The sequence below is a fragment of the Notechis scutatus genome, chromosome 1 (genome assembly GCF_049901735.1).
Source record: "Notechis scutatus isolate UNSWTSFEM ecotype Mainland chromosome 1, rNotScu1.2, whole genome shotgun sequence".
Classification (NCBI taxonomy): Eukaryota; Metazoa; Chordata; class Lepidosauria; order Squamata; family Elapidae; genus Notechis; species Notechis scutatus.
In genome coordinates, this window is record NC_142009.1 from 142,940,091 (window position 1) to 142,953,132 (window position 13,042).

Below are 13,042 nucleotides of genomic sequence, written 5' to 3' on the forward strand. Positions count from 1 at the left end.
TAGAGTAGAGTAGATTGGAATAGAGTAGATTGGAATAGAGTAGGGTAGAGTAGATTGGAACAGAGTAGATTGGAATAGAGTAGAGTAGATTGGAATAGAGCAGAGTAGAGTAGATTGGAATAGAGTAGAGTAGACTGGAATAGAGTAGAGTAGAGTAGATTGGAATAGAGTAGAGTAGATTAGAATAGAGTAGAGTAGAGTAGATTAGAGTAGAGTAGAGTAGATTAGAATAGAGTAGAGTAGAGTAGATTGGAATAGAGTAGAGTAGAGTAGAGTAGATTGGAATAAAGTAGAGTAGATTGGAATAGAGTAGAGTAGATTGGAATAGAATAGAGTAGATTACAGTAGAGTAGATTGGAATAGAGTAGAGTAGAGTAGATTGGAATAGAGTAGAGTAGATTGGAGTGGAGAAGAGTAGGTTGGAGTAAAGTAGAGGAGAGCAGAGCATATTAGAACCAAGCAGAGTAGAACAGAACAGAATAGAAAAATAAGCTTAACATAGAAAATTCTTCCCACACCCTCATGCTCTGTAATGGAACGAAAAACCTGGTAGGAGAGCAAATAAAATAAAGTAGCTTGAAATAAATAACAGTGCCCAGCTTTTCATGCTATAATCTTTTGGTGCAGGTTCTGCTTGTTATTTGTTTCCCAAACTTAGGAGTAGATGGCAATTTTGGGGGGAGCTCAGAGGAACTTAATGGACAATTGAGGCAGCTGAGCAAAAGAATATGAAGAAAGAGATAGAACAATATAAAAATATGAGAACCAAGTCACTTTCATCAAGCCTTGTTCACACCAGCCTTGTTCACACCAAGAAGCTATTTCTAAATGCCCCTATCTACTTTTTTGCTTAAGCAGAAAAAACTGCTGAGATTTAGTAACTGTGCCATCTCATTTCAGCAGAGGAATTTTGGGATGCTTGTTGGAGAACACAAAACCTTACAGGCCTTAGTTGCATCAGTTAGATAAATCAGGCTCAGTATCAGTGAAGTAGATATGCATATTATGTGTTACCATACTTCTGATAGGACCACCCTGGAACTGGACAAGGAAAACAAGGTTTTTATCAGGGGTGGGATTCTACCGGTGTGCACCTATTCCCTAGAACTGGTTGTTAACATTCTAAGCAGTTTGGAGAACCGGTTGTTAGAAGAAATTACTGGCCTAATCCTGTAAGGAAGGCAGGAAGGAAACATTCTGGTGTTGCTTACAGAAACTGCCTCTCCCTTAACCCTTATTACATTCTTGGCAGGACTAGACTTCCTGTCTCAGGAACGTCTCTGGAGTTTTTTCCCCCCTCCTTCGCTGGTACTTTGCTTGTGTGGAGAGACCATTCAAAGTTACAGTGGCACTAAAAAAAGTAACATGACCATTTTTCACACTTATGACTGTTGCAGCATCCCCACAGTCATGAGAGGCCAGGCGAGGAGATTCGTGCCTCAATGTGAGTGATATTGAGTTGGCCATGCCCAGCCAGTCACATGTCCACCAAGCCATGTCCACCAACTAAGCCATGCCCACAGAACCGGTTGTTAAAAAATTTGAATCCCACCCCTGGTTTTTATTACTCATCTCTATTGTTTGCAGACTTCAAGAGAAGTTGGGACATGACTATAAGCCTCATTAGATGACCTTTTAGGAACTACCCAACCCCAAGACCAAAGTGCCCTTGTAGTCTTATAGCCTTGCTTCAGATCCACCAGAATTACAAAAGGTACAAAGCTGATAGTGCTTTGAAAGTTCAGAATGAGTAGTATTGTAAAGTGGGTAGGACCTTGGGGGACATGTGGAAGAGCCGCAGACTGCCCAATGGTCAAATGGCAGTTGAGTCTGCAGAAGGAATGTGGGTGTTGTTGTGAGACTAGGCTGAGGTTGCCATTCTGTAAATAAAGTATGGCATGACAGAAAGCAGGAATCTTGTCTGAAATGTCCCTTAAAGAAAGTAGTTAAGAAAGAACCATATCATTAGGGAAACAGAAAAAAAGTGTCACCTGAACCAGACAAAAGAAATTGGGTTGAGCACATGAAAGGTCCACTCTCCAAGTCCCATCTAAAAGCTCTGAGAATCAACAAAGCAATGAATTTGAGGGGTCCTGAAACTTGCTCATTCTTTGAGTCATCTTTGGATCCAGACTTGGCGGCTTCTATCCTACTGGTGCCTCAACCAGTAACGTTTTGCTGGTATTTTAAATTCACTGTGCATTCTGAAGAACCAGTTGTGCCTCAGTGTTCGGTTGAATGTGCTTTGAGAGTAGCTGTTTTCCAGGTCTGTGAGTGTGCTAATTAGTGACCATAAGCCATTGCAAGCTTGTCAGAAGGGATCCTCCCTAGTTTCTTGGACTGTTATCTGCAAGGAGGGGAGTATTTTCAGACTTGCAAGATTGATGTCAGACTTGCAAGATAGACCAGGCAAGGAACATAAATAGAAGAGTGGCCCTTGATACTTCTGAGCTTAGTTTTTGTGCAAACATTTCATTACCAAACTAGGTAACATCATCAATGCATTAGCTACTTAGCTACTAGTTTGCTAACGAAATGTCTGCAAGAAAACCACCAAGCTCAAGAGAGCACCAAGGACCCCATAGTTCAACCCTGAGTTACAAATATTCTCTTCTATTAATATGTAGAAGGAATAGCTCTAACTTTATTGTAAGGTTACATTAACCAAATCTTACAAGTTTGAAAGTACTGCAGGCTCTTCAACCTGTCCCAAGGTTATTCCTACATATTGTTAAAGGTATAACCTATCTAGCAATGTAGAATTTGTGAATTGTTTCCCTGGATAAAGAGACCAAAGAGTGGAATGGGGAGTAATAGCAATATAATATAAAACTGCTCAGTTGAATCTTAGCTGTTTCTGAATTAATCTGTCTTCTGGTGTGTTCTAGTTCTTGCAAGCTGAACTCTCTTAGCCTTGACCCACAGATCTATTCCCCGTTAGACAAGATTCACATTGGTAGGGATGGCTGGGGAATGTAGGAAGTTCTAGTTGAATGCAGCCAAAGTGTATCACATAGGCACTTGAGCTTACATTCCGGATGCAGAACCAACCCTGTGCTTGAAGGCTATCTGTGCGCATAGCAGAAGAGCAATGTGGAAACATTATTTTTCTACTGTATTCAATTTCATTCAACCATGTTTAAACTTCTACCTTCCCACAGACAATATTACTGGAATTTTGTTTCCGGTTTCTTTTTTCATTAAAAGAATGGAAAAGGTTATAAATATGACCTGCCTAGAGTGAGAGGCAGAAGGAGGACTTCAAATGACACACCACAAACAATATGCTTACTATTGTAGTTAAGGCTGTAATCCTCAAATGAAGTGTTGTTCAAATAGGCTTTGTGAGAGAAACAATTTGTATAAATAATTGGAGGGTAACAACCTGCATTATATTATAGGCTATGTTCAGATGAGCTGCTTCTTTCTGTACCTCCAGAAAGGACAAGGGTGATAATTTAACCTGAAATCATCTAGAGAAAGGATTTGCTTCCATTCCACATGTCACTGGTTTTTATCCTGGCTCATATTCCTAACCAACACTTTCATCCTGGCTCATATTTGTAACCAACACAGGGCAGTGTATAATTATGATACTGCCTGAAAAAAAAATTGGATAATTTACCCCCAAAAAAGAATTGGATAATTTATTTGTTGGAATCCCAAACAGAGTGTTGGAGAACTGCGGCCTGATTCTGCAGCATTACAACTTCCAGCTTTTCTGGCCTTCCTGACGTGGTCTGTAGATCTTGTTGCTGTAGGCCAGCATCATTTGGGTAGCCCTGAATTCACCCTTACTCAGGGGTGGGATTCTACCAGTTCGCACCTATTCGCAAGAACCAGTTGTTAACATTCTAAGCAGTTTGGAGAATCGCTTGTTAGAAGAAATTACTGGCCTAATCCTGTAAGGAAGGCAGGAAGGAAACATTCTGGGGTTGCTTACAGAAACTGCCTCTCCGTTAACCCTTATTACATTCTTGGCAGGACTGGACTTCCTGTCTCAGGAACGTCTCTGGAGTTTTTTTCCCCTCCTTTGCTGGTACTTTGCTTGTGTGGAGTGACCATTCAAAGTTACAGTGGCACTGAAAAAAGTGACTTATGACCATTTTTCACACTTACGACTGTTGCAGCATCCCCAGAGTCATGAGAGGCCAGGAGAGGAGATGCGTGCCCGATGTGAGTGATATGAGTTGACCACGCCCAGCCAATAACATGACCACCGAGCGACGTCCACTCAGTCACATGACCACCAAGCCACGCCCACCAACTAAGCCATGTCCACCGAACCGGTTGTTAAAAAATTTGAATCCCACCCCTGCCCTTACTTCTGAGAAAAAGCAAAAGGATATTGTGGGCACTATTAGACCTCTTTTTAAGGACTGCATCTGTAGGAAGTAAGCTTTCTTTTGGGGGGACAGCCTTCCCCATCCTAGCTCTGCCTCATAAACCCACTTCGCAGATGAAAAATGAAGATTTCACACAAAGAGAAAGATTTACCTCTTTACCCTACTCGCTATGTCTGCACACTGAGGATGGACATCTGTATTGTAGGAGCTTTAACATAGTGTTCCTATGTGAGCTGATTGGCAGAGGAATAGGTAGAAGATATTGCGGGTCAGTTGTGAACTGTGTAATAAGCTGCCCCAGCAAAAATCCATTTTGAAGGCTGGCATGCAAATTTAATTAAAAAAAAAAAAGCTTTGGTGACCAGATTTTCAGGAATAGAACCTGAGAGGAAGAACAGAGAAATCTACATTTTATGTGTAAGCTTCAATCTCAAACTGAATTAACAGGAAATTATTTTTGCAGAAGGATTGAATGGTCATCTTTAATTTAGTTTTTAGCGGGTTTTTCTATTTTGTGTTATGTCAGACAGGTGTTGGTCTATATGATCTCCAACCTTTCAATCTTTTGACTCTGTGCTCCTCCTCCTTTGCTTCATCTGACAGTTTTCAAGTTACGTGCTCTTTATTGCTGCTATGACCAGAATTGGGTCTAAATGGGATTTTTCTACTCCCGATGGCTAGTAATTATTAGTAGGACTTAAGTTCCTATTTATTCAGCCATGACATTAATTATGGCAATAAGAGCTGTGGTGGTCTAGTGGGTTAGAATACAATATTGCTAGCTAATTCTTTCGACTGCCTGCTGCCAGCAGTTTGATTCTTACCGGCTCAAGTTGACTAAGCTTTCCATCCTTCCAAGGTCGGTAAAATGAGGATCCAGATTGTTGGGGTCAATATGCTGACACTGTAAAGCACTGTGAAGCAGTATATATGTCTAAGTGCTATTGCTATTGCTAATTCTGTAATTATAAAATGGATCTTGTGAGGTATGTCTTTATAGACTTGAACTGTTTGTTTCCGATTCTTTGAGGGAATTCGACCTTCTTAATCTGATAATTTCCTCATTCTATACAGATAGTATATTTATTTGCCTCCATGTGCTGCCTAGGGCTGTGTGTGTGTGTGTGTGTGTGTGTGTGTGTTCTGTTCACTCTTCTTTCAACCAAGTCTTGATTTCAGTGGGGCTTGCTGTAAGGTAAGAAGATATAAAATTGAATGTCCAGATTCATAAACTATACTAACCAATATTGTGGTTTTAGTTATGTCTTAACTTGGTTTGTGCTTACTATATCCTGCAGAACCAAGCAACTGAAATATGGCCAAACCATTGTTAAATAAAGCATAGTGTAGTTCAAACCATAGGCAATTCTACATTTACTTAACTTTGAATAAATTACATTCAGTTATGATTTGGGAGTATACATATATACAGGATTACACTATTTCTTACAGAATAATTTCCAAAGTCTAAGCAAAGATTCATATTTGAATAATATTCAAAGTATTATTCCATGTATTCATTTTTTTTCTGAAGAGATATCCTAAACAGACAGGAGGAGGGTTGTTTATCCAAAAACATCCCAGTCCATCAAAATATAAACAATACTGGAAATACAGCACAACCCTTATTCAAAAGTGGGTCAATTTAGAGGTGGTATTCAGCAGGTTCTGGAGAACTGGTAGCGGAAATTTTGAGTAGTTTGGAGAATCAGCAAATACCATTTCCGACTGGAGATTTTATAGTATTCTTCCCCTGCCACGCTTACCAAGCCATGCCCACAGAACCGGTAGTAAAAAAAAATGAATCCCACTACTGGGTCAATTCCATGGATGTGTATGCTCGGAAGGAAGAGGGCATGGAATTTGAGATACCCTTCTGCTTGCATACTGAGAACCTAGCCAAGGGCTTTTAATTGCATGGCATATGGTAACCATTTGAGAGAACCTTTCTAAAATACTATTATTTGCTGCTCTACTAAAATGTCCATTGCACTGCCAATAGTGCATCTGCCTACAGAGATATCAGCTGTTTTGAAGGCTTGAACAAAACATACTCAAAAAAAGAGGCAGCACCATGATCATCTGGTATTTTATGAAAGAGAAGTCTAATGCTGCACTGGCCATTAATAGGGTTATACCAGATGTGAAATGCAAATTCCAGGTGACAAATTCCAGGTGACAGCCAATAATTGATATTTTCTAGTGAACATCCAGATTTTGCAGAGAGAGACAATAGTTCTATTCCTTAACTCACTGCAGCATACTTGTTCTGTTTATTATTTTCTATGAACAAGATTATCTTCAGTTTCTTTTTCTTTTTTACTGTTTCCACCAAAGGCAGAAGAGATCATATCTGCGCCTTTCGAATGACTTTCTAAGGTGTTGTACTGAAAGAGAATGGCTAGGGGGATATCATCAAAGATTTATGTTGGAGGAGGGATCTTGTCAACAATATTTTTAAATTTATTTATTTCTACCCTGCTTTTATTATTTTTATGAATAACATAAGGTGGTGAACATATTCCACACACCTTCCTTTTCCTATTTTGCTCACAACAGTAATCCTGCGAGGTGGAGTGGGCTGAGAGAAAGCGACTGGCCCAAAGTCATCCAGATGGCTTTCATAAGTAATTCAGGATTTGAACTCATAGTCTTCTGCTTTCTAGCCTGGTGCCTTAACCACGAGACCAAACCAGACCAACACTCTAAAGCAAGGGTCTTCAAACTTGGCAATTTTAAGATTTGTGGACTTCAACTCCCAGAAATCCTGAGCTAACATGACTGGAGGAGAAATTCTGGGAGTTGAAGTCCACAAGTCTTAAAGCTGTCAAGTTTGAAGACCCCTGCACTAATTAGAACTTTCCTGCAGTGATTATGAAGTTAAAATACTCTGCTAAGAAGTTTAGAGGGATGTTGAACATAAGTATAACGAGCGAGGGCACGCACACACACAGTGTACAGGTAATTTTCAACATACCACCATTCATTTAGTGACCAAAGTTATAATACATTATTGTAAGCCACCTCCGCGAAAGGCAGGAAAAAGTGATTTATGACAGTTTTCACGCTTACTACCATTACAGCATCCCTGTGGCCACATGATCAAAATTTGGACGCTTGGCAACTAACATGTATTTATGACAGTTGCAATGTCCTGGGTTCACGTGATCACCTTTTTAGCTCTTTTGACAACAAAGCCTATGGGGAAGCCAGATTTGCTTAATAACTGAACATTAACTTAACAACTGCAATGATTCACTTAACAATTGTGGCAAGAAAGGTCCTAAAATGGGGAGAACTCACTTAACAATGGTCTTGCTTAGCAAAAGAAATTTTGGAGTCAATTGTGGTTGTAAATTGAGGAATACCTATAGTTATATCATTGAAATAATAAACAATAATCAGATCCATTGTTATGTTTAGGAGATACGTTCTAATGTTTAGAACTGTCGTGCTTAATTGTTCTTGAAATGTTTTCTCCTCTTAAACATACTGGATATATTTATTAAAATTGAAATTTGCAACAGCCATTGGTACTGGATTTTAGCTTCTTTAATTTTACTGATTTTACTGAAAATGTACTTGATTTACCATTTTAAAAAAAAATTTATGTATTTTATAATACAAATTCCCTAGGAATCATTAGTTTTATCCATATGTGTATCATTTGATTAACATATTAACTACTAATTAAATTTAATAAGATTAACATAATATTGAATGCCTCATACCTGAAAGTAGTTACAATGGAAAAGCAGGATGATGGTCCAAAGCTTCATCCAAAATATTTAATCTGTTCTCGATTATCCAAAAATATCAGCTGCTACCTGATTGTGGTATCATAAAATACTCAAGAAACCCACGCTGGATCTTCTCCACAATCCTCATTATAAACATAAGACTAAATTATGCACATTAAAAAGAATATTTGTTTGAAGTACAATAAAAAATACTTTTGCTGGAAACTTTTGCTTCTTTTATCTCAGTAAGAAATATTCACTTAATTTCCAGCATTTATTGTAAATAATGAGGTAAATTTATATTACATAATATCCAGCATCTCAGTACTTTATAACCTGTTGGTGCTTTGTTTATTGGCAAAGTAATTTTAAGTGGCAATGTTGTCCCTGCTTGTTTTGTGCTTTTCAATTTGTTATCTGTCACATGTTTATTTCAATTATTATAAAAACTTCATTGCATTATATTGGTGCAAACACCTTTGTCAATGATCTTGGCACCTGTACGAATGAAAAGCAGCTGAAAAATCTTCAAAATTTTGAGAAGTTGCTAACACTAAAAATTCTTACTCTTCTTTAGCAACAAGAACAAGTAAGCCTAATATTATTTTGAAGGCAATTTCAACATTCTAACCACTTTTCAAGAACATTCTCAAGATGGTTTACATAGTAAAAACTTAAGAGAAAACAAAACATTAAACTGACCTTTCTTTTTCAGCGTCACAAAAAAAAATTCAAATAATACTGAACAATTCCTACCTACCACTTTGTTACACAACAACTTGATGTACAAATAGTGATATTTGAATTTCATTTATTCTACAGAATCAGGTTTCCTAGTATAAATTTGAAGTAATCACTATGTAGACAGGATTATAGTAACATTTTACATCTTATAAAGAAGATGGTACATTTGCTGTATGGGTATGCTAACGTGTTTATGTAGCGTAGATACACATATACAATAAAATTTAAATACAAATGAGTTGCCTGTAATCATAGTGGGAGCAGACTGAGTAGGCAACCTGTGTGTTGCTAATTCTATCAATTAGATGCAACCTGTTGGTCAACACCTTTAGCATTCACGACTTTCTTATATTTCTCTGTAAACTCTTAAAATAGAAGGCTGTTGAAATTAAAGAGTGCCGTTGGCTGCCGTCTGAATAAAAAAATATCTTCAATGAGACACATGGAGACATACAGGGGGAAGGGAAAAGAAAGAAGACAAAATCCTTTCATAGGCTACCCAGTAATGTTCTCAGCCCACAAAATAATTAACCTCTAAGCTGAGAGATGTGAGCAGGCCATGTCGAAGGGCTGCAAGAATGAAGAAAGAAACTTCTGCTGCACAAAGAGAGATCCACTTGCATAATGCTGAATTAATCCCTCTGTCCCAGGGGTCACTGTCATAGGCTAAAGCTTCCATGAGTCTCAGAGGACAAATATTCTGTCTCTGCAACTAGCAACCTGGTTCATTTGTTTGTTTTTTAACAGGAGTTGCCAGGGACTGACGCTGAAATAATGTACGTACCAAACTTTCCAACAGAATGCATTATACAATCATTCCAGCTTCAAATGTACTGTATTGTTCTCATTTGTGTGTCATAGACCATTAACCCTCTACAAATTTTGTGTCATCACAGCATTTCAGAATTGCGAGTACTTCAAGGTATGTGTTGGAAAAATCAAATCAGAAAGGAAGAGTGTCCACTTTCACAGTATAGAAACATTATCCCAACAGAGGCAAAAGTTTAAAATTAATGTCTTTGAAAAATATAATATTTACTGGAAAAGAAGACAGCTTAGATTTTAAGATGGCTCTCCCATACCCAAAAGAAAGTTTAAGAGGGAAAATTCACAGATCACCATTACTGTATTCTCTAAGATACTCTCCCACTTCAAAAGTAACTGGTTTTCCTTCCATGTCTATGTAATATGTCAACTTTAATTTGTCACCAGGTAATGGTTTGGAACCCTTAGGCTGTATGATAAAGAACGTGTCTAATAATCTCATAATACACCAAATCAGTTTTCTAAGACCACCCAGACTTTGATGTTGCTGAAGGTCTTTGATTCCCATTTCTGTAAGTTTGAAGATCTGAATATTGCTCAGAGATTACCATGTTATATATCAACTATCTACTGAGATTTTCCATCGGGTTCCAGTTCAAGTATTTGTCATACACAAATCAAGACTCAGATTAATGAACCATGTTTGATTTTTTTTTGAATAATTCACATTCACATCTGTATTTTTTTTATTCTCACCCCACACCTTGAAGTATTAGAAGTTCAGTGTTAAGACAGGTAATCTCCCCAGCAACTTATCAAGTTTTCCATTTCAGGCTACATGATATTTAACTAAAATAATCTCATTAATAATACTTAATAACATTTTTGTGCGAAGAAACATTGATGGAAGGCACCTTTCCAAAACCAGTTTCTTGTTTTCTTTCAGCCATTATTGGTCCTTTATTTTAAAGCACACTTTTCACTTTCAATCTGTCCACAAGCCACTGATTTCCATACTTTCCTTCCCCTGCTCATCACAGCTCTGATTGCTATTATGACTGTTATTTAGCATGACTCTTATTTTCAGAATGGAATAGCACATCTGTCTCTAACAGGCATTCAAGTGTGCTGGTTGCTTCCTGTCCTCCGCCTCCAACATATGATTTGATAAATCAAGAGCTACAATCTACAAATCACTTACTCTGAAGGTCTGTCGCTGCCAACAAATTGCCTCATGTACAAGCTTCCAACTTGAAAATATTTTTAATGCCACATGCCCAAGGGATTGACACACGTTAAAAGGGGGGGGGGGAAGAGAGGTGCCCAAAGTTCCCAAGCCCTAAGAATTAAGTGACTTGGGACGTCTAAAATGCAGATGACTCCGAGTTTAAATTTCAGTTTGGGGTTGTTGCCAGTGAACACACGTTCCAAGTCTAATATTTCATATTGAATGTTTTAGTATTACAGTCCCTAGATATCTGGTAAAATTGTTTATAACTAGCTTATGAATGGCTTATTAAGAGAAAAGCCGCTCACTAATTTCAGTGGCAGTCTGGTCAGGTCCATTGGGAAAATACCTATTTAGCGGTCGAAAGTAAGTCAGGCTGCCCCCTTCTGAAGACGTAACTAATAAACCCAGTGGGAATGTTAAGTAAGGTTACGCGTAGGATCGAGTTGCCTGTCCTAGCTCGCGAAACCCGACTACCGTACGTCGAATGCTGGGTTATTTCAGTGGTTGATTTAAACCGACCCCGAAGTAGCGAGGATCCGAGACAGCCTCTCATAGGGATCCTCACGTACCCGATACAGGCGGTACTCGCCATGATTGTGGTGATAAGCGTAACCGAGGTAAATATCACAACCCTCGGTTTGGAATCCTCGGAAATGTGAAGAAACGTCGCGTAAAGGAGGAGAGCGCGCGCGCGGTTGGACTAATAATAATAAAATAATAATAATAATAATAATAATAATAATAATAATAATAATAATAATAATAATAATAATAATAATAATAATAATAATAATAATAATAATAATAATAATAATAATAATAATAATAATAATAATACCGGGAAAATACCGCGCTCGCGTGGAGCAAGTGTCGGGCTGGAGAGGATCCCGCGGGCGGCAGTGCCGCCGGCTCCCTTTTCTCGCGCCAATCGAGGGAGCTGCTCGCTCTCCGCGCCGGGGTAACTTTATCAGCAGAAGCTCTGCCACCGATCTCTTTCCCCTCTCGCCTCGCACCCTCTGGAGGGAAAAGAACACGCTCTTGGCCCGCAGGCTCTGCCGCCTGAAGGATGGCACATCTCGGCCGCCAGTCAGGCCGGGAAGCGAGAGAGCGAGAAAGAGAGAGAGAAGGAGCGCAAGGTGCTTGCAGCAACCTCGGGAAACCCACAGGCGCTCCTCTCCCTCGGGTGCAAACTGCCGACTCCATACCCGCCCGGGGGTGGGAGAGGCTGGACTGGGTGGGCCCAACCGAGCCCAGGCAGCGGCGGGTGGGCCGAGCTCTCTGCCTGTCCCGCCCTCCTCCTCTTCAGCCCACCCTCCCACGCCCGTGATTGGTTTCGCCCGCCCCTCGTCCGGGCGCGGAGGCCGCCTCCCACCCAAGCTAAAGCGGCCAGTATGTGACTAGGACGGAGCCAGAAGGGAGCAGCATGCAATCGACTCTGCGCCAGCTGCCTCCGTCTGCCCAAGTGCCCCCGCGGCGGCGGCGGCGGCTCCTCTCGCTCCGCGCCCTGCAGCTTCGCCGCCTCGGCCTCTTCCTCGTCGCGCCGCGGAGTTGAGAGAAAGCAGCCCCAGCTGTGCGGGGGGTTCGGCGGCGGCGGCGGCGGCGGGGTGGCGGTGGTGGAGGGAAGAGAGGCTGCAATGCCTAAGCCGCCGCCTCCTTCGCCTCCTCCTCCTCCTCCTCCTCCCCCTGCTGTTTCTGTGCATCCTCCTTCTCCGCCAGCCTGAAGAAGGTGGGGGGTGGAAGCCGCTTTTCGCCCGACAAGGACACGCACACTTGCGCGCGCGCGTGTGTCGCCCCCTTCCCGCGCCGCTGCTCGCCCGCCCTGTGGGCGAAAGGTAAGGACGGAAGGTGTGTGGGGACGGGGGGGGGGGAGAGCCACGAAAGGTATTGGGGAGGAGCGGGGCTCCGTGGGGGCTTGTGGCGGCCCCGCGGAAGAAGAGCCCAAGGAGGCGCTTGGCTTGGCTTGCCTTGGCCGCGGCGTCTCTCGCCGCCACACTTCTTTGCGCGCCCCGTGGAATGGCTCGCTTGTAGTCGAGGCTGGCCGCTTCGGCAAGAAGAGTAAGTCGCCTCCAGTGGATTGAACGCCGGGCTCATGAATCCCCTCGCGCCTGCGCTCGCTGCCTGCATGGAAAAAACTTCCTGCTTGGGTGTTTTGGGTGATGTGCAAGACCAGGAGCGGTAGCGTGGCGGTGCTCTGAGGTAGGGTTTCGGGCTAAGGG

The 13,042-nt window shown here is 41.2% G+C and overlaps 1 protein-coding gene and 1 long non-coding RNA gene across 6 annotated transcripts in view; one reads left to right on the top strand and one right to left on the bottom strand.

The window, feature by feature from the left end:
• LOC148133026 (uncharacterized) overlaps positions 1–12,125 on the bottom strand; it is a 34,405-nt gene extending 22,280 nt beyond the window's left edge. For both annotated transcript variants that reach the window (XR_015745968.1, XR_015745966.1), the window contains exon 1: positions 11,676–12,125. This is a non-coding gene — a long non-coding RNA (uncharacterized LOC148133026). The remainder of the gene's footprint in view (positions 1–11,675) is intronic.
• Positions 12,126–12,212: 87 nt separating this feature from the next.
• Positions 12,213–13,042, top strand: part of KLHL29 (kelch like family member 29) — a 445,820-nt gene continuing 444,990 nt past the window's right edge. For all 4 annotated transcript variants that reach the window (XM_087947359.1, XM_026675543.2, XM_026675541.2 and 1 more), the window contains exon 1: positions 12,213–12,658. The gene's annotated coding sequence lies outside the window, so the exon portion shown is untranslated. The remainder of the gene's footprint in view (positions 12,659–13,042) is intronic.